The sequence below is a fragment of the Sinocyclocheilus rhinocerous genome, unplaced genomic scaffold (assembly GCF_001515625.1).
Source record: "Sinocyclocheilus rhinocerous isolate Xijiao unplaced genomic scaffold, SAMN03320098_v1.1 scaffold539, whole genome shotgun sequence".
NCBI classification, from domain to species: domain Eukaryota; kingdom Metazoa; phylum Chordata; class Actinopteri; order Cypriniformes; family Cyprinidae; genus Sinocyclocheilus; species Sinocyclocheilus rhinocerous.
In genome coordinates this window covers 818556-823937 of record NW_015653003.1, presented here as the reverse complement: position 1 = coordinate 823937, position 5382 = coordinate 818556, and the positions used below count along the sequence as shown (strand labels likewise).

Sequence of the window (5382 nt, the reverse complement as noted above, 5' to 3'; positions counted from 1 at the left end):
AGAGAGAGAGAGAGAGAGAGAGAGAGAGAGAGGAAGGACTCAGGCCACACACTGCCTCCTCGTGGGCACTTTGCCCATATTGGCATTAACTCTACCACTCTACATGGTTTTTAGTTCCGCAGTAGTGATGCACACATTCTGTTTAAAAAAAAAATAGATAACACTAGATAATATGTTGCCAAACCAACGGCATACTCAACTGCCTACATATCACTACCTACTCGATACAAGCCCCTAAAACTTAACCCATAACCCATGCATATTTGCAGTCCAACACAGTAACACTGGCTAAACCAATGGCACGAGTTTGGGGTGAGAACAGCGGCAGATGGAGGGACAGTTTGAAAACATGAATTATTTTTGCAGTTACTGTACCATGTGTTTGGTGACCATAGTCCATTATGGTGGAGCAGCGTTTGGCTAATCTGATCAGGCTTTCGGCTACTAATAAAAGTAAATGTTAATAAGTAATAAAAGTAGTATGCTAGGATCTGATATATTTTTACACTGCTATATCCAGAAGACCTGAAGAAACCACAGTGCCAGATCATACGACTAAACTATGTACCTCAATAGATAAAAATGAACTTGAACCCAACTAATCACACAACAGGATAGGACCATTTTTTTGTCAGTCACTTGATTTAAATTTAGGATCCCACTAGGTAGCTCCACCCATAGTGAAATCTAACTGGTCCATATTCCCACACCACAGCTGATTATTATACACTAAATTTGTTTTAATTAGTTATGATTGCCATTTTTGCTCTCAGTGACGATGGACAGATGACTTTCCATTGGAAAAATGTTGTGTTGCATCATCTGGTTAGGACATGACATGAGCGTCAACTTCCTGTTTTGATGATTCTAAGCAGCACAGTCGATCAACAGGTCAGAGTCTCATCCACTAGTACTGAAGCCACAAATACCCTTGACAACCCTGTGTTATGAACCATTAAAAGACTCCTTTTCTGTTTATAAATGTTTGTGTGCTTCAAAGATACTTTCGTCCACGTTCGCAGTCACAAACACGCACAGAGACGAGGATCCTTCTCAGGAAGCCAGACACGTCCGCAGTGGCCTCTTCATGAAAGAGAAGTGAAGACACAGGCTCCTGTCCTCCTCATTCACATTCTCCCGCTCTGCCGGTGCATTAAGTCAGTCCACTGAAGACAGGCATCTTAAAACAAACCCCACCGCTCTCATAATCAATGACAAAAACAGACACACTGGACCAAAGGCTTTTTACTCATCCATTTTCTTCTAAGAACGCAAAGTATTTTTTCTCCATCTTTATCACTAGACGAGGCCTTATGGAGAGGATAATGCATTTGGACCCTGTCCTGTCACGGCCCTCACAAAGCTCAGCAGTAATTTCAGGCTTCCATCCCATTTTTGTATTTAGTCCCCTCAGTCCAGCACCACAGAGACTTTTGCTTGAAACATGGTGTACAAATACACGTACAAGCCAAAAAATAACAAAAACAGTCACAATGTAGTAATAAAAAGAATTGTACTGCAAAAAACTGTGCGATCTGATACATCAAGCTCATTGCAGATGGTTGTTCTCCTCTCCCTCCTCCAAGCCAGGGGAGAGTAAATCAGTCTGGAGGAAATAAATACACACTTATTACGCTCTACGTGCTGCATACATTCACCTCTGTAATGTATTGCAGCGTTCGGTGTGGTGCATGCTGGGGTGAAAAATGAGAATGCAGAAGCACTGCAGAAAGAGAAAAAAAGGATGTATAGGGAGACAGAGCTTGGTTGCTACACACTAAGGTAATGAAGTGGGACTTTAACACGGTAATGAACGGCTACAGATGCACATTTACAAAAAACTGCATTGGTTTTATTAAGGTGACCATACGTCTTCTTTTTCCTGGACAAGATATCTAAATTGTCAAATTGTCTGAGATTTGTATCGATATTGAAATATCAATGTCTTCATCCATTGTACGTACGCATATTAGAATTGCTTTGACCGTTTTCTGTAGATCCTGCCTTCTCGTACACCACAATTGGTCGATTATGCCCAATGCTTGCATGCTATTGGTCAAACTACTTCCTATCAGCAAATATGCTAGTATTAATGGATTACCTCATTCATACTGTATGCATAAGCTGTTATAAAATCATAAAAGTATAAAAAAAATATTTACTTGAAATAAAATAAAAATTAACTGAACATTCGTCCCAGAATTCGCCCCATTCTTTGAAATGATAATGTGTGAAATCAGCATAAAAAGCATGGCGCAGCTTCATGTAAAGTAGCGAATGGATGGCTCCATCTTTACTGCCCAAATGAAAATGTAAATTCATGGAAGAGCCTGACACATGTCAGTGGCAAATAAAGGTGCAAACCATTGAGAAGCAAACATTAGTCCAGCAAAGCACAAAAGAGTGTGTTTGTGAGCTAAATTAACTTAATTAAACACTTTACAATAAGGATCATTAAGATAGATAACGCATTAGATATGAACTAACAATAAACGATGCTTATTTTACAAATTTATAAATGGAAAGTAGTTGATTTCTGCATATACTAATACACATTTAACAAGTTGCATAAATCGTATATTTCTACCTGATTGCGAATGCATTAAATAATGCATTAACTAATGCAAACAATTAGATTTTTTTTAAAAGCACATTATGGTGTATTATTCATATGCATATATTCTGGCTGTCTTTCACTGCTCTGTACCACAAATAATACAGTTAATAAAGAAACCGCAATTCTCGGAGTGCCATGTTCCACTGTCGCTTCCACGTAAGCTACACGATTTGCATGCAAGCCAATCACACATCTGTCATGCAACCATCAAACCCCCTGCACAGCGCCCCGGCAGTTCCGCCCGCAACCAGTAGGTGTCTCTCTTTCACTGTGCATGGCCCTCATTCCGTCTGCCGCCCACCGCCGGCCCCTCCCCTCTCTCAAAATCCCCATCTCCACATAGTACATACACCATCATTTGAAAATGGCAGCTTTTTGAAAATTCACCTTGATTATCAGACATTAAAAGTGACTTGAGCAGCGCTGAGTGTCTGGCTGGGGAGATGGCTGCAGACAGCCGAACAATGCGGCGGGCGCGGCATTAACGCCTCGCTGGGCCATGCAGCCACGCAAGGGAGAGGCAGCCCTTTGTTCTCTCCCTCATCCAATTATTTTTAACGTGCGCCTCTTTCACAACAACAAGAGAGAATTAAATTTTAATGCACTCTGTAAGAAAAGCCCCCCAAAATGCATCTATTCTTAAAAGAAGGAGGAAAGAATGTGGACGAGGGTGAAAAATTAATCAGGGTGCATATGTGAGCGTGAAGTGCAGGCATTGCAATGTCTGCAACCGTAGCCCTTACAAAAACTGGATGCATGCGAACATTCTCCTCTAAAGCGAGAAACGCAGCACACATGCTGTGAGGGCAAAAACACACGTGCCGCATTCGTGGAGCAAAAAACAAACAACCAAAATACCCAAGATTCCATATAAAATGGGTTTGAGAATAAAAAAGCCAGGGACTCTCGCAGGAAGGTATGCGTCCAAATATTTTTCTAATTGGAAGAGCACTTTATCTTGCTGTCAGTGAGGTTATAAAAATGCACGCAGTTCCCAGAAGGAGAGAAGCAGCTCTATAGCTGGCCCTTTATTACTGCACACTAGTGTCTGATATATGCTCCTGCGTTAACCTTTCATCTGAGCCCAACACACACACACCCACAAGCATGTTTTATGCAGAAATTCTGAGTTGTTGTTGTTGTTGTGAATGTTACAGGGGAACGTGGTGATTATATACTGGGAGTGCAGCAAAAAATGCATTTAGTAAATCATACGGTGCATTAATACACCGTCTGCATGCAGTCAGGTACATGCACACACACACCTCAGCAACACGATTCAACCTGACAGAAAAAGCAAATTAGAATCCGACGTGTTCCGCGAAAGGCTGTTGCCATCTTAGCCGCACTACGGCCAATTTTCTCAGCAGTATGAAATGATTGTTTTTTTCTTATCAGCGTCGAGGCAGCATCTACAGCAGTGAGAATTTAAAATGAAAAGCCCTTAGTTTTTGTCCCCAGGAACACAAAATAGACAAACGCCTGAATGTGCGCACGCACACACGCTTGTGTGAACAAAATTAGATCTTCAGTTCTAGGCTAGACAACTAACTGTTTGTGTATAAGCCTCGCTCTGCGGCACAGCAAAAGCAATTCTCTGGCGATGGTGAAATTAAAGGGCAGAATCCAGCCTGTTTATGGTTGGCACTCCGCTCTCCTCTCAATCAAATGTTTTATTAGCAATCATTCGGCACTCTCCGGGCCCTAACACTCCTCTGCCGGATGAAGGAGGGGGGCAAGGGAGGGAGCGAGAGGGGCTCCAGGAGGGAGCGCTGGTACCCGCTGACCCTCGCTGGACTGCACACAGCTGATTACTCCCACCTGGAGCCCGAGTCACCATTAACCTCCACGAGGGCTCAAGCGGCCAGCCGTCCCCACTGCTTCCCCAAGAGGACGGAGGGTTACGAAGACACAACCAGAGAGACGCAAAGAATCAAAGACTTAAGAGTGGGGAGAAAAAGAAATGCCATGGCAGAAATTGTGATTTAGGTGTGAGAGACTGAATTTCAGTACCATTAGGAGTCACAAGACAGTTGGAATTGTGGTTTAGTGGTTAACGCTCAAGCCTTGGTGCTCATGTGGGAAATGCAGGTTCGATTCTGGCAGTATTTCCACCCTGAATGACATGATTTAAAATCTGCCACATTTGGAACATACAGTGGGTATAGAAAAGAATCACCCCCTTTAAAATAATCACATTTTGTTGCTTTGCAGCCTGAAATGATGCCGGACACAGATTTTGTTTTATCCAGTTGTATTTATTCAGTGCAACTTATAACATCCAAGTGAAAGATGTAACACCAACATGTCAGAAAAAAAACAATCACTGAGTTGGAAAAAGAATCACCCCCTTGTGTCAGTATTTTGTTGAACCACCTTTTGCTTTAATTACAGCCTTTAGTCTGTTGGGATTTGTCTCTACTAACTTTTCACATCTAGACTTTGCAATATTTGCCCACTCTTCTTTGCAGAACTGCTCAAGTTCAGTTAAATATGATGGTGAGTGTTTGTGGACTGCAGTCTTCAAGTCATTCCACAGTTTTTCAGATTTTAGGCCATGCAAAGAAATTCACAACAGGATATTTCCACCTCCATGCTTTACTGGAGGAATGCTGTTATTTGGATGGTGAACTGTACTGGATTTCCACCAGAAATATCGTTTGGTGTTGAGGCCAAATAATTCTGCCTCAGAATCTTAAGGTGTGTTTTGGCAAAGCTCAGTCGTGACTGCATGTGGCCTTTCTTGAGGAGTGGCTTTTTTCTTG

The 5382-nt window shown here is 42.1% G+C and overlaps 1 protein-coding gene across 1 annotated transcript in view; it reads right to left on the bottom strand.

Annotated features, from left to right (window-relative positions):
* The window catches only part of LOC107715444 (trichohyalin-like), a 113677-nt gene that overhangs the window by 100206 nt on the left and 8089 nt on the right, over positions 1–5382 (bottom strand). The gene's annotated exons all lie outside the window — the stretch shown is intronic.